Source organism: Tursiops truncatus, chromosome 3 (assembly GCF_011762595.2).
Source record: "Tursiops truncatus isolate mTurTru1 chromosome 3, mTurTru1.mat.Y, whole genome shotgun sequence".
In the NCBI taxonomy this organism is placed as follows: domain Eukaryota; kingdom Metazoa; phylum Chordata; class Mammalia; order Artiodactyla; family Delphinidae; genus Tursiops; species Tursiops truncatus.
This window is the reverse complement of record NC_047036.1, coordinates 45,369,526-45,393,761: the sequence shown is the minus strand read 5'-3', so window position 1 is coordinate 45,393,761 and position 24,236 is coordinate 45,369,526. Positions and strand designations below refer to the sequence as shown.

General features: G+C 38.1%; 1 protein-coding gene and 1 pseudogene across 1 annotated transcript in view; both read right to left on the bottom strand.

Annotated features, from left to right (window-relative positions):
* Positions 1–24,236, bottom strand: part of RAB3C (RAB3C, member RAS oncogene family) — a 297,825-nt gene that overhangs the window by 223,928 nt on the left and 49,661 nt on the right. The gene's annotated exons all lie outside the window — the stretch shown is intronic.
* On the bottom strand, positions 11,409–14,233 carry LOC109549119 (pre-mRNA-processing factor 40 homolog A pseudogene; annotated as a pseudogene).

Sequence of the window (24,236 nt, the reverse complement as noted above, 5' to 3'; positions counted from 1 at the left end):
GTTACATTTTAATATTTAAAACTCAAGGTTCTTAGGGAAAGATAACTAATCTCTTAGCAAAATTAATTTTCCAACAAATAACAATGAAATTTTATTCAAACCTCTTAGTAAAATGTGTTTACAAGGCAGAATATCTGTGCCAAGGGTGGGTCTACTAATACTATCCTTTTGATCTGAACTAACATTAATTTTATAACCCACATTTCCTACTGCGGTCAAGCTAAGCATTAGCCAACAATGTTTATCTGTACATAACAATGTCCACAGATATAAGTACAAATGAAAGTAATCATCTAAATATTTTAATTCCCCAAAATGTGCTTTTGTTTTAATTTGAAGAAGAAAAATAATTAAGCAAAAGAATGGATGCTGTACTCTGTGTACTCTGCGTGTTTAGACATAACTTTAGTAAGTGTCTATTAATTAAATACAGTGAAACATTCAGTTTTTGACTAGAAAAATGCAGAAGTACTATTTGGATGATTCGGATGAAAGAAACATAAACAACTCCTTCTTTAAGAGCCAGTGATTCTGCACTTACATTCTTTATCCCATCTTCCCCTATGTAGACATATACAGATTCCTTCTTTGTGGCAGTGTCTCATTGAGGAAAGTGTGCTTTATTGGTAGGATCATTTCCTCTTTTTTAAAAAAAAAATCAATTTTATTGAGTTAAAATTTACATACATTAAAATAAATCCATTTTTGCATAGAGTTCAATGAGTTTGGATAAACATATGCTTGTTTAACCATGGCCACGATCAAGAAATAGAGTATCTTCAAAAAAAAGAAAAAAAGAAAGAAAAAGAAGAAGGAAAGAAATAGAGCATCTTCATCATCCCAAAAAAGTTCTCTCGTGCCCCTTTGAAGTCAGGACACTCCCACCCCTCACCCAGGTCACCCCTCATCTGATTTCTATCACTATAGCTTAGTTTTTGTCTGTTCTAGGATTTCATACAAGTGGATCCATACAATATGTTCCCTTTTGTATCTGGCTTTGTTTGCTCTGCATAATGCTTTTGAGATTCATCTAGTTTATTGAATTTGAATCCCAGCTCTTTTTATGAGCTGTATGGCAAATGGACCAATTATTTAACTTCTGTTTTCTCAGCTGAGGAATTGTCTTATTCGTACATTTCTGAGGGGGTTGTTATGAGAATTAATATCAAGGTAGCTGGCTTGGTGCTCAATAATTTTATCCGTATGGATATAAATGTGATTTATATCATTATATTTTTTTCCTTCATTCTCTCCTCCTATCAAAGGAGAAGTGGATAATTCTGAAGCGGCCACAAGCCTAATTCAACATGTTCTATGAGAGAAACCAGCACAGAGAAAACTCTGCCGTCATAATTTTATTATTGAACAAAGACACTCCCCTGAATTTCTGCCTCTTTCTTCCCCATCTCCTTTGGCCTTGAGCAAATTGGTTATAGGCAGCTCTGCCTTCTCTGCCCTAGGTTCCATTCTGCCCCTTCCAGAGTCAAATGACTTCCAAGAAAAGGTCACAATATCCCTTCCCTCCCAACACAGTAAAAGAGAAAATGAAACTACAGGCCGCCCCCTCCAGGGGCTTTCTCAATATAAAAGACTAAGTACAAGAGGCCTTTCCTTCTCCTAACAAAAATCTCATCATTCCTGACCTGATTCCATCAAGTGGGGATTCGGGATATGGGAGAGGAAGAGCAGCCGGAGATTCGGTATTTCCTCCCTGATCGGTCACCTCTGCCAAATCTCTTCCTGCTCACACTAGAAAATGATTGATATTCTAGCTTCTTTTTGCTTTTACCACTGTTCACCCCATTTTGTTCTCTTACACTTTTGTTCATCTCTTCCTCTGTGGTGCATTCATGATATTATAATATGAACATTCATTCACAGGAAGCTGGGGGGTGGGCAGGAGGAAAGATACAGGGCCTATAGTTCTGGCAATTAGCAACTTTCAAGAATAGGGTTAATGGATTTAACTAGCGTCCCTTTAATCTTCTGAAAGACCTCTCTTTTGGCACTGCCCCTGGCTTCTCAAGCATTGCCACCCACTGGGTGTAGTCAGGTCACCAACCAAAAGACAGCTCTCATGTGTTTGATCAAAGTCAGATCTGTCTCTACACACTACTATATATAGGGAACTATATTCAATATCCTATGATAAACCATAATGGAAAAGAATCTGAAAAGAAATATATTTATATATGTATACTGATTCACTTTGCTGTACACCTGAAACTAACACAACATTGTAAATCAACTACACTTCAATAAAAAAATTATACTGAATATATCCAAATAAAACTTATTACATCCATTAAAAAAAAAAACTTAGATCTGTCTCATCTAGGGTTTATCCAATCAGTCAGCTGCAGCCCCACCTGCTCAGATGGGTCTTTAACACTTGAATTATTAGAGTGGCTTAGTCAAGCGTACAACGGTAAATACAAAAAAAAGTGTGTACAAAAATGGTTTTCAGTAGCGAGTGTTTGGTCCCAAGAAATTAATAATTCTTTGGAGTTGATACAAACTGTTTTGCTATGGATGGAAAGTACATGTCTAATTAACATGGGTATGTATATTAGAAATAACATGGCAGGAAAAAAAAGTAAGATGGACACACGATTCCAAATGATATTCAGATGCATTCATTTCCAGTTATTGAACTTGTTTATTTCTCTGAATAGAATGATATTTGCTGCAGGTAGCAAAATTCTAATGAAAAACCCGTGAGACATGACTGTCCTTTAAGGTATGCTTTAGCTTCTGTTCTTTCACATGCTAACGAAAACCCTGTTGTTATTTCATGAAAGAAATGAAATATTCACAAAATTAAGGCTTTAATGGGACGTTGAAATAAGAGATGAATTTTAGGGGTACATGAACATTATAATGTTTTAATTTTGATAGTGCATGTTAATCAAGTTTCTCGGAATATCTCCCTGAGTCAGAGGTTGTTGGTATTCCTCTATACTCCCCCAACCCCAATCATCCATTCTAGATGGGTCCTACGATTCAGTTTTACCAGTGGAATGTGAGGGAAGTGAGACCTATTCATGGCAGGTAAGAGTGTGTGTGCTTTCTCCATGCAGTCTCTCCTTTCCTTAGAGTTAAACATAAAGGAATCCAAGATGGTAGACTTAAAAGATGGAAGAAGCCTAGGCTTTGTGCTTCAAGGAGGGCTACACAGAAGAGCTACCCAACTTGATTCAGACCATAACATAAGAAATAAATAACCACAAGAAAAAAACTGTATTACATTGTCACTATGATATTAGGGTTGATCTATAGCGTTATTAATTTCCCTGGCTAATGTAGTCTCTTTCTCATATCTGATTTGTGTGATGAAATGGGGTTGGTATTCACAGAACCAACTCCGGGAAAACACAGGCAGCTATCTTTGAAGAACCATTTACTTCCTTATTTTATTGTTGTTTCTGTATAGGCTGGGGTGGGGTAGCAGATGGATGGGTAGAGGGATAAGTATACCCTTATTAAGAGTCAGTCTCAGGGACCATATCATTTCTTATTTTTCAAATCCCAGGTAAGGCATAACAATTAGAATTTCTATAATGGACTACTAAAATCTTACGGGTTTAAGGGAACCTTATAATATGTTTCATACTTGTCTACCTTGCAGACATAGAGGCAGAATATTATTTTGTTTGTTTGTTTCCTTTTGGGTTTTTGCATCCCAAGGTAATTACCATATTAAGAACTTAAGGAAAGAGGTGATCATCATGAAATCAGTGGCCAGTGAATTAGAACCAATTTCTAGTTGCTTGAGAAAGAATTAATTTTATTATTTATTTGAAAATCTAATATTGGTAAGAATTACTTTATTATTTCTTTGAAAATCTAATATTTGCAGTAATTAATTTTATTATTTCTTTGAAAATCTAATATCTTTTTCCTATAAAAAAGCCAGCTGGGAAAATGAGGCTTGGTTCTGCCAGAGTAAAGTTCTCCATTATGAGCACCCATGGTATAACTAAATGGTCCTGCCCACCACAGACTCTGGAGGGGTAAACTATGTGTTATCTAGGAAAAAAGTCCTGTCATCTCCCTCACTGGCAAACATGAGTGATATAAGAAGAGATGATTGCTTCTTACTCTCTGGGACTAAAGGAAGAAAAAGATTACATAAAGCCTGGAAAGGATTATTCACCCAATATTTGTTGAGAGTTTACTATGGGACAGGCATAAATTCTCAAAAGGGACCAAAGAAAATATTATATGTAGTGAAGACATTACCCCTTCCAAAAGAAGAGACATAATTTCAATTCATTATACTTATTCATCTGAAATAAAATACCTTATAGGGAAATACTTATATAATACATGTATGTGTATGTATGCATTCATAAAAATACATACGTGTGTGGACTTCAAAAAGCAATACTGAGAATTATTTTTCTATGCAATTAACTCACATTTTTGCCTAATGTGGTAGATTGCAAAATAGCCACAATTCTTCAAACCTACCTGTCTGCGTGCCCCTTTTATAACTTTGCAGCTTCTCCTATCACAATATGGCAGTTATTTTTCCTCTCCTTTGAATCTGGGCTGATCTTCTGACATGCTTTGGCCAATAGATATGACTGAAGTAATGATATGCAAGTTCTGAGTCTAGGTCTCAAGAGGTCTGTATGCTTCTTCCCTCTTTTGAAACTGTCAAGGTAACATGTAAACAAACCCAAGCTAGCCAGCTGGATGATAAGATACATGTGGCCCAACAGCCCCATTGCCCCACTGCCCAGCAAACAGCCAGTCAACCTCAGAAGTAAAGCCTCTCTGCTGCTGACCACAGATGTGAGAAAATATGATCAAAACTCAACGCTCAGAAGAGCCACCCAGCTGAGTCAAACTGTTGACCCAGAGAATGGTAGGCTAAATAAATTTTTGTTGTTTTAAGCCACTAAGCTTTAACATGGTGTGTTAGGCAGCAAGAGATAAGTGATGCAACCAACAGGGGGATTTTAATGTATGCATTAACCATGGAAGAATTTTTAGTAGGCTGCTAAATAATATTCTACTTATTTTTAAAAGTAAGGTTCTCATTCCTAAACTACAGTCCTTTCCTCTAGTGCTCACTGTGGTAAATACATAAGCAAGCTGGAGTTTAAATCTCAAATTCACACTTATTTACTAGGTAGACCTCGGGGAAGTCACTTGGCCTCTCAGGTTTTAGTTTGTCCTACGTTAAGATGGAGATATGCTATTTCATCAAGTTTTGTTGGAAGGATTAAATAAGCTGACATAAGTAAATTGTCCATTACTATACCTGCAACATAATAGACACACACAAAGCAGTTCTTTTTCTTCCCAAGCTTTCTGTTTCTTTCTATTTTTAATTGTGCAGTGATTCCCAGTGTCCCCCTCTGTCACTAATTCTGGAACGATCACTTTGAAACAGAGTTAACTAACTTTCATTCTAGTGGCCTCTCCCTTGCTTAAAACAACTTTTTTCCCCATGGGTTTTACACAAACTAGGTTTATTACACATATAACATCTACCTTTAAAGAAATTATGTATATGTTTATATTGTATATATTATATATAGTTATAAATTATACATTATACTTATTGTATGTGCATATATGTGTAATTTGCTTATCAGTACCTGAAATTAATGTGTATATTTCTATACTTACATATTTGATTACTTAGTATTGTTTGTCTCACCCACAAGAACATCAGCTCTCTGAGGTTTTTGTGTTTCATATCCCCACCCCTGGCACAGCACCTGGGACACAGTAGAGGATAAGTATTTGTGGAATGAGAGGATAAATGAACAAATGCTTCTCAATCATTACTATGAAACAAATTTACACATTCGTGGGAAAACATTTAATTCAAAGATTTTTTTTTCAAATGCAATTTTGAAAGACGTTAGAAAGAGAGAGAAGTAACATGACATGAAGGGATTTCACTATTGCTTGCTTTATGCAGTTTGCCTTTTAATGGTTTTTCATCACAATGAGGATTTCCTAAAATATTTTCTCATCTAAGACTGAAGATTTCATTTGAAATTTTGAATAGTAACTCTAATTAATTATGTAAGTACTCTCTGTAGTAGAAACTGTTCCTATGACTTAAAACAGTTAAATTATAACTATGAACAGCATAATCAGACATATATACTCTGTCATAAAACTGATTTGAAAAGTTAGATTTGAATCTCATAGGGTAAAAATCTCATACGGTAAAATTAAACTCTTTTGGAAACTCTTCTTATTTCTCAGTTTAAAATGTATTCCAACTTGCTGTGTTCCCCGGAAGGAACCTATAAATCCTTGACCATGAAAACCCTTTTATTATCTGCTGTTAAAAACGATTTCCTTCGGGCAAATTGCACTCTCCAAGCAATCCTTTATTGCCTACATGACATATTATGGTCCAACAGTGGATCTAAGAATGCTTTGGAAACCTTAAATTGCTCTAAGCTTTAAAATCAAATGCTTAGACTAAGCCAGTTCGTCTAACAAAAAGAGCAAGCAGAAGAAATCAGGGCAAAAAAGAGGGAGAAGCAAATGCAGAAAACATTAACTTAGAAAGTCAGAAAATATGAATTTTTATAGTTTGGGGTTTCATTTCCAGGTCATTTCATCTAAAATGCTTTGTCTATTCTTCAGGCTGCTGTCATTGTATGAATAACAGGCACCCTAAATAGATTATGTGTAAACTGAAGACTATGGAACTTAATAGGCACAAAACTCTGTCATAATTTTTCTTTCAATTAGGATAAAGTTTATCTTTCCATGACTTCAACTACCACCTAAAGGTGAATGATGTCTAAATCTGTCACCAGTTCCCTTCTCTATCAAGTGTTCCAACGGTCCTCACCAAGTAAATGTCTTACCACCACCTCATCACCAACCACCAAGTCAACGTGACCCACACAAAACTCAGTTATCTCCTGTACTTATCTCATCCCATGACACAGTAACCCACCAGGCTCCCCAAGCAGAAGTCTTGCAGTTTTCCTTTCTCACTCTCATTCTCTCTTTAACCACTCACCAGACCTGTTGTTCTACCTTCAGATTCCAAACTTCTAACCATCTTTCACAATGTAGTCTCACACCACCTCCCCAGATCATTGCCTTTCATTTTCCCTTCATTCCTTCAGGCTGCTGAAGATTATTCTTCTTGGGAGGTGTTGATTTGTTAACAGGAAATATTTCCCAAACTCAATATTCCTCCTTATATCAGTAAAATTGTGAATACATATAATATTACTCTTTCATCTTGGTGTTTCATAATTTTATGTACATTTAAAACTTAATTTATTGATACTTTTTAGAGAAATTATTTTTTCCATACCTTTGTTAGTTGTGTATACTTGTTTTATAAATATATTAAAAACACTTATAATGCATAAGTAATGATCTGCAATTTTTCTTCCAGATTTACAATAAAAGCTCACCCATATCAATTTTAAATAATAACGGCAAAAAAAAAAGAAGATCCTTAGAAGAGATTATGATACTAAGTGAAGTAAGTCAGAGAAAGACAAATATCATATGATATCGCTTATATGTGGAATCTAAAAAAATGATACAAATGGACTTATTTACAAAACAGAAATAGACTCACAGACATAAAAAACAAACTTATGATTACCAAACGGGAAAGACAAGGGAAGGGATAAATTAGGAGTTTGGGATTAACAGATACACACTACTATTTATAAAATAGATAAAAAACAAGGACCTGCTGCATGGAACAGGGAACTATATTCAGTAACTTGTATAACCTACAATGTAAAAGAATCTGAAAAAGAATATATATATATGTCTGACTGAATCACTTTGCTGTACACCTTAAACTAACACAACATTGTAAATCAACTATACTTCAATAAAGAGTTGTTTGTTTTGAAAAAACAAAAAAGACCCTTATAAACCAATAACAATTGACACCTTTTCTAAAGAAACAGAAATTTACAAGTGAAAAGTAAAGTTTCAACTCACTCTAACAATAAAAATCTTGAAATATCTAGGAATAAATTTGAAGAGAAGTGTGAAGATACTGTATAGGGAATATTATGTAACACTACTGAAGAGTGCAATATAAAAACTGCATAAATGAAGAGTCAACGTTTTTTCTTTGCTGTAAGAACTCAGTATTGTGAAACTATCAATTTTCCCTAAATCAGTCCATAAATTCAATGTGACCAAAATAAAACCCCAATAGTATTTTATTTTACAAGTTATCAGAATTTTTCTAAAGTATATCTGGAAGAGTAATAAAGGAAAATTTCAAACAATAAAGAGTATAGAGCAAGAAAGTATCCTTCCAGATTTAAAAACGTATTATAAAACCAGAGTAATTAAAACCAATGTACTGGGACAGGATTAAACAGATCAATGGAAGCTTTGTATAGAAATCTAGTCAAATATACAATGGAAAAGCAAAGATGGCATTCCAAAACAATAGGGGAGAAATGATTATTGAATCAATGGACTTGGACAAGCTAGTATCTTTGAAAAAAAAAACCTGGATCCCTCTATCCTTTTCCAGAATAACTTTTATATGAATCAAAGATTTAAATGTAAAAAGCAAAGATAAAATTACCAAAAGAAAACACAGAAGTTTAGTACTTTCTAAACATATTAATTATTTATGGAAAATTAAATAATAAAAGAGATATTGGAAAAAATAGCAATACATGACAAAAAATTAAAATCCTTTTATATATGAAATAGGTTTTATACATATGAAATATTAATGAGTACGATGGCAGATTAAAGAGTAATCTGTAACATGATGCCATTTATATAAGACTGTTTACCTACTTCTATACATCTATAAATGTATAAAGAAAGGTCTAGAAGAATATGCTACAAAATAATAATTATATTCTCATAGGCATGGGATAAGATTTTTGATAATTTTTATATTATTTGACTATATTTGCATTTTTTCAACTGTTTATAATAAACATTTATAATAATTATAAAAATAATAAAGCTATTTTAAGCAAAATTAAATTTGTATGGAATAATAAACACAGGAAAAAGCCAAGAGAATACTGCAAAAGGAAAATAAACAAAAACTACTACTCCATATATTTTTTAAACATTTTTTATTGGAGTATAATTGCTTTACAGTGGTGTGTTATTTTCTGCTTTACGACAAAGTGAAACAGCTATACATATACATATACCCCATATCTCCTCCCTCTTGCGTCTCCCTCCCACCCTCCCTATCCCACCCCTTTAGGTGGTTGCAAAGCACCGAGCTGATCTCCTGTGCTGTGTGGCTGCTTCACACTAGCTATTTTCCATTTGGTCTACTCCATATTTTTTAAAAGACGATATAATTCACATACACGTAAGAGAGAAACTATGTGAATTGGTGTTCAAAAAGAGTTCATTATTTATTCATCATTTATTATATTTCATTCTCAATTCATCCTCTGGTTTACCATGCAAATAAAATAATCATTTAAGATATTTATGACTCAATTTATCTGTTTTTGACTGATATAAAGAAATATAAGGAACCATATTTTAGGCATAGGACAATGCTTAATAACCCTTTCATTAGAGCATTTTTTTTCACTAGAAGAGATTTAATAATTGATAAAAATGTACAAAAATATTCAAATCAGAAATGCTTTAGAATGTGTACCACAAAGTCAGTACTTCTCAGTGAGTAGGGAAGGTAAGACTTCCTCAATGAAAAAAAGCAAGAGAAAGATCAGATTGTAAAAGAAAAAAAAAAAGAAAAAAGACAACTGTTAAAAAAATCGTTTAAGGGGCTTCCCTGGTGGCGCAGTGGTTGAGAGTCCGCCTGCCAATGCAGGAGACACGGGTTCGTGCCCTGGTCCGGGAGGATCCCACATGCCGTAGAGCGGCTGGGCCCGTGAGCCATGGCCGCTGAGCCTGCGCGTCCGGAGCCTGTGCTCCGCAATGGGAGAGGCCACAACAGTGAGAGGCCCACGTACCGCAAAAAAAGAAAAAAAAAATCGTTTAAGTCAACATTGATTTGTTTTAGACAAGGATATTGCAACCATCACTTAAGGTTTGGTGGCACATTCTTTATTAGGTCCTTAAGGCAATATATTTAAGCTAATTTACAATTTAATTTGATGTTAACTTTTTAAACATCACCTCAAAATAATGCCCTCACAATAGCCTTTTTAAAATGCATTTAGAGAAATACATGAAGACACATATTAATCAAACTATCAAAAATTAAATACAAAGAAAAAATATTAAAAGCAGCAAGGGAAAAACAACAAATAACATACAAGGGAATCCCCGTAAAGTTAACAGCTAATCTTTCAGCAGAAACTCTGGAAGCCAGAAGGGACTGGCAGGACATATTTAAAGTGATGAAAGGGAAAAACCTACAACCAAGATTACTCTACCCAGCAAGGATCTCATTCAGATTTGACAGAGAAATTAAAACCTTCACAGACTAGCAAAAGCTAAGAGAATTCAGCAGCACCAAACCAGCTTTACAACAAATGCTAAAGGAACTTCTCTAGGCAGGAAACATAAGAGAAGGAAAAGACCTACAATAACAAACCCAAAGCAATTAAGAAAATGGTAATAGGAACATACATATCGATAATTACCTTAAACGTGAATGGATTAAATGCTCCCACCAAAAGACATAGACTGGCTGAATGGATACAAAAACAAGACCTGTATATATGCTGTCTACAAGAGACCCACTTCAGACCTAGGGACACATACAGACTGAAAGTGAGGGGATGGAAAAAGATATTCCATGCAAATGGAAATCAAAAGAAAGCTGGAGTAGCAATTCTCATAGCAGACAAAATAGACTTTAAAACAAAGACTATTACAAGAGACAAAGAAGGACACTACATGCTGATAAAGGGATCAATCCAAGAAGAAGACATAGAAAATAATTGTGGCTTTATTATAGTAGTGCTCAATAGCACCACTATAGTTAAGGGTCTACCAGGTTTCCATTAAGAACACCTATTTCTGAGTTCACCGTAAAAGATCATATTGGCTTTAACCAGCTGGATAGTGCACAAAAAAGCAGTTTTATCCGTTGCTGGTGCTTTTTCTGTACTACTAGATATCAAAAACCTTTCATTGTATCTTCAAAATCCAACTTGTATAAAGTAAATCAAATCACCTCATGATTTAGACTTTAGAACAAAGTAGAGACACCTGCAGTTATCAGTAAATTGCCACCTTTCTATTTTTTTTTTGCAGTACGCGGGCCTGTCACTGCTGTGGCCTCTCCCGCTGCGGAGCACAGGCTCTGGACGCGCAGGCTCAGCGGCCATGGCTCACGGGCCCAGCCGTTCCGCGGCATGTGGGATCCTCCCGGACTGGGGCACAAACCCGCGTCCCCTCCATCGGCAGGCGGACTCTCAACCACTGCACCACCAGGGAAGCCCCTTAAATTGCCACCTTTAATCCATTCTGCAGTGCCCTATGAAAGGGTCACAGACCGTTATGACTGTATGAAAATATGATTCTTGATACAGAATCAAAAGTTATTTTTAATTTCCTTTGTTTTATAAAGTCCACAATAACAATACGTAAATGTACTTTTATTTCTGTGATATAATTAAAACCCAGTGTTATTTCAATTGACTTAAAATAGAATCCCTGGTCTGAATTAGACTTTACATCATACTGTAAACATATTTGGTATAATTTATTGATCATCATCGAGTTGCTCCAAAGGGTGCTTCTGTGCTCTTCCAATTCCCCTCCACTCAGTTCACTGCCAGAAGTATCCCAATTACCAGAATCCTTTGCAGTCTTTTTCTCAGGTGATTTGTGTTTTGATTCTGATCTTTGTCTAGTTCTGTCGTTTTCGCTTTCCCAGTCTTTTTCTTTCTTATCCTTCTCCTGTTCAGCATCTGACTCTGGAGAGTCAGATTTATGTCTTCTCTTCTTGCTTTTCTTCTTATGTTTTTTTGATTTCTTATAACTTCTCTCAGATTCAGCACTAGAAGAATGTTCTGAAGCAGAACGAGACTCTGATTGCTGTCTTTTTTTCTTTGAATGGCTGTCGTCATCATGTGAATCCGACCCTGATCGAGAGCGGGAGTGTTTCCTGTGATGTTTTTCAGATTTCTTAGAATGTTACTTATTCTTTGAATGATGATGTTGACATTCATGATCTTCCCAGAGAGCAACCAATTCCAGTGGAGGAGTGGCTTATTTCAACATACTCTTAAATGCAGATTCTTTTCGTTTCGTCTTCCAAGCCTCCTCTTTTTCTCTTTCATGTTCACGGGCTTCTGCCTTTTCTAGTAAACTATTGAAAGCCAGCTTAATACTTCCTGCATCTAATGTGGTTGATCTTTTAGTCAAACTGATTATTGCCACAAAGTCTTCAAAAGTAGTATTTACTTCAGCTACAAATCCTTTATTCTTCAGAATGTCTTTTATTGTCTTCTTCTCATCATGATAACATGCTTTAAGATCTTCAACGTAAAACTTGAAAAGGTCAAGTGCAGTTGATCCTGGCTGACCAAACATATTAGTGAATCTAATGTCAGAACTAATTATTGGATACAATTCCATCCAAGATGACATAGCATGCAGTTGTCCATGTTCATGCAGTTCATCTAAAAATATCTGAAAAGATTCTCTGTTTTTACGCTGTCATCTCCTTTCCCGAAGCAAACTCTTCTATTTTTCTTCTTCTTCTTCCTTTTCTAAAGCCCGAATGTGTTCTTCAAAGCAAATTAACTCATCTTCTTTATCTATGTTCTGTAATTCTTTATCTTCTGCAAAAGTTGGATTATCCATCAGATACTGCTGGGCTTCAGACCAAGTAGTAGAGGATGTCACGTTAGCCACGTCGTCAAGTATGTTTTTGAAGGCTTCCCAATTTCTCTTTTGCAACTGCTTTGCTTGCTCCTTTTCTTTTTTTGAAAGAAAGAATAAAACATCTTCAGAGATTTCAAGATGATCACATTCTGATATTGCATCACAGACTTGCATCTCTCCAAACGTTTGCTCTGCTTTTTTGTATCTAGTTGTGGAAGTCATTTTCTCATGATTTTCAAGAAAACGCTGAAAGGATTCCTCAGCCTCTTTGTATTTGGAGCTTGCTTCTTCTCTTTCTTCTTTCTCTGTCTGGACTTTATAAGCATCAAAGGCCTGCTTTTTTTTCACTCAACTTTGCTAAAGCACTGTATCGTGGATCATTAATGATCATTTTTGTAGTTTGCTCCCATGAAGCATTAGATGGTACCCGCTTTTCTTTCAATAATTCTTTAAATGCTTGCTTTGCCTCCTCCTTTGTATTCCAAGTATATGCGTTTTTTTGCCGGTTGGCTTTCTTCCTCCTCCTTTTTCAGAGTAAAATCAGCTACAGTTTCCTGCTTAGATGTTTCTTCTCCCGTATTACTAGACACTTCAGCACTTTGATCCTGAATAGCAGGGGTACTAGTAAGTTGTGCTTGTTCTTCAGTCAAAACTGTTACTGTATTTTCATTATCTACAACAGTAGCAACAATCGAAGTAACCTCAGGCTCAGGAACAGCTGGAACAGTTCCACCGACAGTACTGGAGAAAGAGGTGGAAGCACTGGCAGCGGCGGCAGCCATGGTGCTCACTGTGGTTGGAATTTCTGTTGTAAGAACTGGGGCTGTTGATGTTATGGCGCACTCTTCTTGTTTACTGCTTTCTTCAGCTTTGATCATTGTGGGCAGGCTTGATTTTGTAATAAGACTTCAGCAACAATGGTATTCTCGGATCCTTCAAGATCTTCAAGTTCTTTAGGTTTGGCCCAGTGGAATTCTTTTGTTTGAGAATTGTGATAGGAAGGCTTTCCAGAGTCAGATTTGTACTGCTTCCAGGGCATTTAGATGAAAGTTGCTCAGCAGGACTTTTAAGATCATCTGGTTTCTCCCCAGTAGATTGTTTTGTTTCGGTATTGCAATAGTAGGTCCTTCCATCGGGTGATTTATGTTCAGTCCACGTTGATTTTGCACCGGGTGTTGTACCTGCTGCTACATCCATGTTATTTACTCCTGGCAGTAAAGGCAGGCTGCATGGAAGCCTGACACATAGGAGACATCATCATTCCAAGCATTACTGAAGACATCATTCCAGGCATTTGTCCCACTGGTGGTCCTCCCATTGGGTGCATCATTTGGGGCATCATTCCATGAGGTACAGGAGGCATATTCGCTCTCTGACCCATAGGATGCATTCCCACTGGGGCATAATGCATGCCAGGGTGCCCCATCATAAGGCCTCCATGCTCAGCTCCTGTCCCCAGCCTCACCGTCGGACCAATTAGAATTTTAAACTAAAATGTTACCTGATTTTTGAAAGACATGTATTTTATTAAAAGTTGTTTTCATTTAAAATTTTAATTTTTTTTTTTTTTTTTGCGGTATGCGGGCCTTTCACTGTTGTGGCCTCTCCCGTTGCCGAGCACAGGCTCCGGACGCGCAGGCTCAGTGGCCATGGTTTACGGGCCCAGCCGCTCCACGGTATGTGGGATCTTCCCAGACCGGGGCACGAACCCGTGTCCCCTGCATCAGCAGGTGGACTCTCAACCACTGTGCCACCAGGGAAGCCCTAATTATTTTTTAATCAAACTTAGATGTTTAATACTCAAAAGTTCATATAAATTTCAGCAAACTTGTCTCATCTTTTCTCTTTGTTTTCTTCTTTATCAAGGAAAAAATCCCCTAACTATTCCATATATAGCTCTGCAGGGGTGTGTACGCCTGTGTGCACATACCAGTACCAGAGGTTTGGAAATGCAAGTCACAATGTATCATTAACTGCATCTCTCCTGTTATTTCCCAGTGGAATGACTGTACCTCTGGGCCATGCTTAACCTTAGATATGATACTTCTTCCAGCTCAGCAGCTCATATAATAACAATTTCACTTCTACAGTAGGCGATGGAGAAAAGAAAACATACAAAATTAAGTTTTATGACAAAAAAATTCACTTTCCCATTTTTTAGGGAATATAAACTGATGGTGGATACTATACTTTATGGGACAATTCATGAGAGGATATTATAAAATATATTCCAATTTCCAAGGAAAACTATAAAAGAATAAGAAGTCAGGAGGCTTTCTTGATAACTCCCACCCGTAGGCTAAGCCAAGTTCCTCTGTTATAAGCTTATATTCATCACCCTGAGAATTACTATTCCAAGTAGACTGTAAGCTTTGAATGGAGGACTTGTATTTATTTTGTTTACAATTGTATCCTCAGTGCCTAGCATAGTGCAGGGCACAAGATACAGACTAAAAATTGTTTATGGAGTGCATGAATAATTAATTAAATGCCCTGGGATTAAAATCAAAATTCTTCATTGTGTATAGTTTTGTTTTTACACACATACAAACACATATAATAACATGTATAACATGTATAACATAGTATATACTGTACTATTGTACCAATGTATTACGTATATGGAAACACATACATAAATTAAATTTTAAAGCCATAAATACATTTTCTAATATTTACTGCTAATGTATTATCTTGTACACCCTCTGGAGTGAATGCTACCTCTACCATCTCCCATCACCCCTGTCACTTTGAAGATAACTGATCTAAAGAATTACTGACAGCCTCATTTACTGACTTATTGAATGGTGACAGAAAACATGCAAAATAAACAGGAATCTAGAAAAACAGTCAGTGTCAGTCATAATTAAGAAAGTGGTCAATGGTACGAGACCAGAGCTAGTAAAGACCAACATTTGCATCTCAAAACTCTATGATGTGACATAGTTTATATCAGAGCTTTGCGGTCACTGCTACTGTGGCTGATCCAGCAGATTACACAGTGACAGGAAACAATCTGGTTTTAAGGAAGGTCTGATTTGCCTAAGTTTAACATCCCCATATCAGTGACATATTATAGACTGAATTTGATTCAAACGACAAAGTAAAGACATTACCCAGCTCCTGTGGAACCAAATGCCCAATTTAATTTAGGCTCCAAAAGAGTGATCCCTCTGGATCATGAGTAATCCTGCTTAATCCAAACATTCAAAGCTGTTCTCTATTTCAGTTCTGAGTTTTCCTTTTTCTCTTCATCTTGGAGATTAGTCTTTTCCAGAATGGAAGGTACAAGAATAATGTGGAAGTGATTTTCAAAGTGGGTGCCAAGGATTTCCTAGCCACTCTCAATAATTCATAGGGGAATCACAGTCGTTAACGCCGGTCCTCAAACCATCTACAAAAACACAGCTACAAGAAATTCACAGATGATAATAAATGGCAGCTTAACAAATATGGCCATATTTCTTCTTCCAGCAGTAGCATCTCTAGTTATAATTTATAACCATAATCATGGAAGCTGATTAAACTGAGGTATGAAAGATTTCATTATATGTGAATGCAGAGTTGATCCTGTTTATCACATGTATCTAAAACTCCCAGGGTTTCTTCTGACTCAACTGGAGTTACTATATTTCTTGCTAAATCCATTCTTTATTATTCCTCATTCTTCATTCAAAACCCAGAGTTTTACATTTGGTTTTCTTAACTTTTACTGTTTGCTCCTCTGCTGTGTAACTGTACCAGCCTTCCCTCCTCCACACCCTCTCTTGCACTCCCACCATATTTCCCTGTTTTGCTTCCTCTCTTTCTTCCTAGACTCTGATCTTTGCTCTCTTACCTGATATTACTAAGAATTTAGCAAGAATCGTCCTTTTTCTAAATCACTAGTACAAGATGAATCTTGCACCTTAAATTTGAATGGAGATCAGAGTTAGAAATCCTCATGTCACATTTAAGAAAATGTGAACCAGTGCAAAGCCACTATTTTATACCTGTTCATTTAAAATGTCGCTGGCTACATGAGTTGAGGTTTTAAATGCATGTAATTAGGGTTCCAACAATGAGATTACACAATTTTTTTCAGTTTGTAATGGTCAGATGCCGAAAATTCTTTGCATATAAATTGTAAATTATAAACAGAAAGGCAGGGAATCGGGAAGGCAGGAAAGAAATCAGGGCCTGTCAGAGACAGGGGAAGAAGAGTGTAGTTTGATGCCATTGTAGTGCTTGAAAGAACAAGAATGTGCTGCTTTTTGAGCTAAGGTTTTATCTTCACCTGTCTCCAGCTGTCAGACAAATGCACTAAGATGGGCAGACCATTAAGACATTTTAGCAGAGATGTGTTCATTACTTTGGCTAATAGGGTTCCGAGTTCCCTGAAAAAGTGACACTGGCCAGGCAGATTCTGATGAGGAGGGGATGGAAATACCTCTTCATTGAAGGGAGGCTAAGAGAGAGACAGGAAGGAAGGAGAGGCCAGGAGCCTGTGTCAGGCGTGGGGGAGAGTGACAGTGATGAGTCCAGAAAGCCCAGGGAATTATGAAGACTCTGTGTGCCTTGGAATGTCAGACTCCCCACTTAGGTGGTTAGGACACTCAGGAGGAGAATGGCATGAATAAGGTGGGGATGCACTATGGCTGTTAAGTCAGGGTGGAAGGGAAGATGGAGAATTCTGGGAAGGTACCAGTCATCAAGTCCAAAGGAGCTCCCAAAGGGAGGATGAAATCTGGAATTGGAGGTCAGTGACCACAACAAGCAAGTTAGAGCCAGAGAGTTCGGAAAATGGAGCTTGGAAAGATACCTGAATTGCAGGTGTGATCTGCAAAATATCTAATCAGTAGAGAATGAGCACCACCAATCAGAAGAGATGGCAGGGAGAGCAGTGGAAGAGTATTCTGGAGGCCAGCTCCTTTTGGGTATTAACCCTTTAGTTGCTGGACTGTTCAGGGGCTCCCAGTGGACCAGGTAGTGGTGGGGCACTTGGGGAACTTGAGACGGGAGCTATGTATTTACTGGAGAAACATGGCTGAATAACTAAAGTATATGTTAGAAAGTGGCTGCCTAGCCAGAACATTTCTGGGCTCCCCTTTCAGCAAGCAGGGGCTGTATGACTAATTCTTGACAGAGGAATATGAAAGAAAGTTCTGTTTGGTTCACAGCTGAGGTAACTAAGCACTGGGAGTAAGATGATTTTCCCAATGATGACAGGGAAATCTTGAAGCCACAGGAGGATGGAGCCATAGGATGGAAGCCCCGGATCCTTGAGTTACTACTTGAAGGAGGCCTTTCTCAGGAGAACTGCTCAACAGGAAAACCAGAACTGGACTCAGCATGACTGAGAAATTAAATTTTGTTGTATAAGCCTACTCAGTTTTTAGGATTTTTATAGCAATTAGCTAACCCTGAACAAAACACGGAATAAAAATACTTTAGCATTTTAATGCATCCACTTCGCACTGATAAATATGAGCAAATTTCTTAGTTTACTTGTCTCCTTTGAGAGAATGTAGAACATTCTACAGAGACTTTTAGGTCACAATTAAAAAACCATAAATTTCTATGGTTACCAAAGAGGAAGCAGGGGAGGGATAAATTAGGAGTTTGGGATTAACACATACACACTCCTCTATATAAAATAGATAACCAACAAGGTCCTACTGTATGGCACAGGGAACTATGCTCAATATTTTGTAATAACCTGTAAGAGAAAAGAACCTGAAAAAGAATATATATATATATGTATATATAGTTATATAACTGAATCACTGTGCTGTACACGTGAACCTAACATGACATTGTAAATCAACTATACTTCAATAAAAATAAATAAATAAATAAATAAATATGAGAAGTATCTGGATCTTATAGTTTCATCTTTCCAAGAAATGAGAGGTTTTATTGTTTGTTTTCTGTTTTCCTTACATTTTGGAACATGAGTTCTCCTTCTTTTATAAAAAAACTATAGGGGTTCCTATATTACATTGAAAAGCCTGTTTTGTAAACCCAAAACCCACACAATCACACAGTAAACTGATTTCTCTAAGGGGAGATGCTCAGAGCAAAATCTCATTCAACTCTGTATCCAAGAGGGGGCCTATAGGGCTCATCCAGTGAGTGCTTTTTGAATGAATGAATGATGTCATTGCTACTAGAAAAGCAATGTTCTGAGGAAAAGTAAATTAGAAGGCAATTATGGAGAGCAACCTGGGGTCTTCTGCTAATTAACCTTATGATATAGAATTCTCTAGTCCTTATTTCTTTGACGGACTTTGGTGACTTTAGAGTTTTGGCTTCTCATTTTCCAGGGAGAGAGCTGTGTGGCCCTGAGGAGTGATCAGCTCATACCCAGAGAACTATTTTATATCAAAACTTAGATGAAAACTCTGACTTTCATAATCGAAGAGTAGTAGTAGTTTCCCTTACTGTGGCACCTACTATTTTTTTTTTTTTTGTGGTACGCGGGCCTCTCACTGTTGTGGCCTCTCCCGTTGCGGAGCACAGGCTCCGGACGCGCAGGCTCAGCGGCCATGGCTCAGGGGCCCAGCCGCTCCGCGGCATGTGGGATCTTCCCGGCCCGGGGCACGAACCCGTGTCCCCTGCATCGGCAGGCGGACCCTCAACCACTGCGCCACCAGGGAAGCCCGGCACCTAACTATTTTTGACTCTCAGTTGTTTTTCATCTGCAAAACTTAGATAACATTCATTTCACCTCACACAATGACTGTAAAGGGAGCACGAGGCGGTATCAAAGTGCTATATTGCACTCAATATCAAAGGAGTGTGGCGACCTCCAATCTCCAGACCTATTTAGTCAACTCAGGGACATGTGTGCATCATTAAACCTGAGGACTGGGATTATCTTTAAATTCAGCGTGTCATTAAAAAAATCCTATAGTACTTATTTCTCCTGGACTCAACACAATTGCATCAGCTCTCAGATACTCTTGTGAGACATAAACCATCAGCTAAAGTAGTAACTAAAAGTTTGGGGGTAAGGAAGTTATTATTCTGTTCATCAGAAAAGAGCTGAAGTATCTTATCAGCTAAAAAGCTGGTTGTAGGGATTTTTCTTATCCCGAGTCCTGCTTTTCTTTTAGTTGTCTTCAGTGCCTTATCCAATAGCTCTTCAAAATAGAGGATCTCGGTTTGACTTGAGACGCAGCTTCGAAAGAGGAACACTGAATTGAGTATAGCATGCTCCTCCTTTATATCTGGATACTTCTGGGTGGACCTAGATCACCAATAGTCACAGCCTGCAATAGGAGGTGAGCAATACAGAGTGTGATCATCCTTCTCCGTAACTGACTCGTCACACTTTGATACGATACAGCAGAAGGTGCCAAGGGGCAGCTTGGGGAAAATTACTTGTGTGGCTCCTAATTGGATGTGTCAGCCGTGAGTGATCACTGGGCTCACGATTTAATGAACGAAGTAAAACCAGGCTGGTGAGGCATGGGGCTGGCTTTCCCTGCCCCAGTGAGTGGAGGTGGGGGGCAACCTTGGAAGGCTGGAAGCAAAACTGAGAAGCAGGCAATATCGAGTTTGCCGCCTTCTCTTTCCACTGTGTGCTCTGCTCTCCACTTACAGAGCTCCCACCCAGCGGAACAAGCTTGGTGTCCACCAGTGAAAAGTCTGCTCTTTCCTAGGAGCCCACAGCAGGCCTGGAAGCCCGCCAGTCACCCTTGAGAGAACATCGCCTCTGCTTTGCTGGATGGGTGACTGGTATGAAGCTTGCCCCATTGACAGGGTTTTTCCTAGGAAATCTCATGTATAACAGGTTTCCTTAAAACTCATCAGAAGAGCCAAATCATATACTCATAGGTTCATCCTTTTAGAGAACCTTTATGGAGAGCTAATATGTGTCAGGCTCTGTCAAGCGTTAAGGATGCAAAGGTATTGAATAAACACATTGCCCGCTGACCTTCAAGAATGGAGGCGGAAGCTGTTTCTAAGTGTCAGTGACAGCAATAACATGATAAGTGCAGTGAGAGACAGTGTGAGCAGAACAGAGGGGGTCCCAACTCCACCTTTGGATGGGCATGGGTGGCACCCCAGAGGCTACCCATAACTCAAAGAAAACAGCCCCAAAGTAATCAAGCCTACCACCAAGGGAAAAGTCATCAGGCCTCATCTTTCTCATAAAACCTATTCAAAGATTCCTCATGAGATTCTGTGCTGGTAGAATGTCCATTAGGCTCCAGACACCATATCCTGACCCACCCAAATCACAACCAGCAAAGTGAAGGTACGTGAAGTTCCTTTCTGGAATCACTCTCCTCTCCTGGAGTAGAGAAGACTTAGATCCTCACTTCAGGCCCTGCCCAACCAGTGTTGTCCACAGTATCTGCTACTGAGGCCCCAGGCCCACCTTGGCCTCATGCTGTTCCCTCTGCCCCGAGTGAGTGCCCTCCTTCCCAACCCCCTTGCTCCCTAGTTAACTCCTCCTTGATTTCAGGACTCAGAGAAATTACCACTTCTTATTCCAGAAAACATGCTGCACTCCTCCCATAAACTGAGATTCTCATTTTCTCTGCTCCCACGATACCCACTGCTTGGTTACTTCTAATCTGTCACAAATCACACTAATAACCCTGACTTACAGTTTTCCTTTTGTCTGCTTGAAGAAGACAGATCTATGTCTTCTTCTTTGTACATAGCACCTGGCAAACTCTGGGTACACGTAACACGTGTGTAGACTAGATAAATGGGTGGGTGGATGGATGAATGGAAGAATGTTGTGCCCTCATTTTTCTGCTGTCTTTAAAAGGACCCTAGGACTCCCCCAGTTATTCCACTCAGAGAGTCATGGGTGCTGTTTCTTCCTCCATATTTCCATTTAATTGTATTTCATGCATCTGAAGCATATTTTCTGTATTGGAAGCGAGACACATGATTGGTTATGGAAAGCTATGCTCTGCATATTCATTTAGGAGAGCTACAAGAGAAAATTAGAATCCAGTGATCTCTCAATTTGTATTCCGTGGCGTTATAATTGGCCTGTGGCACTTGTTGACACGCTGCAGCCTAATAAACTTTGCAGAGGGAGACCTGCTCCATCTCACTTGAGCCCCAGTGATTCTAATATGTCTACTGATGGCCTTGTAGCTTGTACAAGAGATGGCCTTGTAGCTGTATGCAAGAGGCTTCCTCTGAATCATGTCTCTTTTCCCTTTCCTAATATCTCCTCTGCCTTTAACACTCTCTGGGAAATAATGTTCCCCAAATGACAATTGCTTTTGATCATAAATCACTTACTTGTTAATATTACTTGATTCTCAAACCACTCAGTTTGGTTATTAACCAACAGAGAGCCGAATCAGCCCTTCATTTGTGCTCTGTAAATACGATGTGTAAGGATCACGCGTTCTTCACTGTGTGCTCCTGTGTAACTTTCCCAATCTTCCTGGGTCCATTTTCAAATGTGACGAGACACAGAGAACAGAAGCTTGAAATGATGGCAGCTCAGCTAGTGCTGGTTTTAACAATTTATCTTCATACTGGTCAAATACCTTAAACAATTTTAACACCAGATATAGCATGAAAATGAGGAAATAAATTATAAACGAAGAACCAGGAGAAATGGTTAGGATAGAGACATTTCTTTTCCCTTCCTCATTTTTCCTTTCAGCTGGGGAAGATCAGTGAGAGGAACACTCCTGGCCTCTCTCTTTCCCTCACTCAACTCTGCCCAGAGTGACTTATGTGATTAGTGGGTTTGGGGAAAACAAAAGCAAACAAATGAAAAATCTGCTTACGGAAGGCTCACTCTCTGCTCTGTTCCTCAAGGAGAGGCCTAGGTGGACCATTACCTTCCATTGCTGGGGGATAAGTCTGTCTAACTCTGGGGCTTTCACACCTAAGCCACTCTCTCCAATATCTGCCTAATAATTAATAAAGGTGATTTTAAAATTTCCTCCATTCGTTAACTATTTTGCCTTTTTTTCTCATTTTTTCTGAAACTCAGACAGGAAAGAGAATTATTGTTTATGTTATTTATGTTGTAGAATTTCTGGAATATACGTCACCGGTGGTTGCTTTGCCGGAAGTGTGGTAATTGAAAATATAGGCTTCCTAGGTTTGTATCCTGGCTCTGCCATTTATCAGCTGTGAGCTGTGTGTCCTTGTGCCCATAATATAATTCCTCTGTACTTCAGTTTCCCCTTTACAAAATGGGGGCAATAATAATGCCTACTCACAGGGTTACTGGGAGTATACTAGCCTAACACAGTTTCTGTGAGCTATTTCTGTTATCATTAAGCCATGCCATTTGCTTGATGGAATGCCTTGGATGTCAACCTCATGTTGATTCCAAACATGCTGAACTGTTTGGCTTGAGCCATTACTAAATCATAGAATAACAGAACCAAAAGAGACCCGAGAAATCTTAGCTTTAGATCCTAGTTCAATGGAAGATGAGACGGAGGCCCAGAGCATAGAAGTAATTTACCCAGGGTTGCACATGGCAGGTCCAAGCCAGGATATCCCATCTGTCTGGACACCTGGCCCGTTGAATCTCCCTCTACCTTAGCTGCTGCTCTCACAATTATGATTTCTGTTAACTGCACTTCTCACATTCACTCTACTTGCCCACTTAATGCAGTTATTAAGTCTAGTTGCCAATCACATTGTACCTCCGAGGGTACAATACCAGGCCTCGATAGAATTTTGAGCATTACAACAACAAGAAGAATGAGATATTGCTCCCTGAGCCTCTCAGTATATTTTTCCTATTAGAGAAAGCTGAAGTCTGACTCGCCCAAGATAATTCATGTAAGAGAAAGCCCATTAGAAAAGCAGTGCTGTTGATTTACTAGCATCCTGGTATTGCTTTGTTCTTTACAACGCAGACCATTTTTAAAGCCAGATATTTATTTCTTGATTGTTCTCCTAACCCCACTGCTTCCTGCCTAGGGAACTCACTCTTCTGTTTGCAGCATCCCAGGGAGTACAAACTAAATATAGTATTGAAGTAAAATCCCTGCAAAGCTAATGAACTACTTTATGGAGATTGAAGCAGGAAACCTTTTCAGGAGTGGTGTTGCAATTAATTGGATGTGGCTACACAAAGGCACAATTTCAGAAACAGGCAATTAACAATAGGGAATTCAGAAGGTCACAAGTGATGGCTCGAAAGGTAGAAAATGATTACTTTCAATCATGTATCAACCTGGATGCAAAATCAGACATTTTAATATATGTTTTCAATGGAGTGCAATTTGCCTAAATTTCCAAAATGAAAATGTGGCACATTTGCCAATAACTAGTCTGAATAGCTAATTACCAATTACATACCACTGAGAATCTGATGCCTGTCATGTGTAACCTTAGATTTCTCAAGTATGAGAAAGGTGGTCAAGTACGTTAGCAGATAAAGTCATAACAGCTAAAAGATCATTGTCCTTTAAGACCCTCAATATTAGTTCAATATGAAAATAATCCTTTTTGGTGAATTTAGGATAAATGAC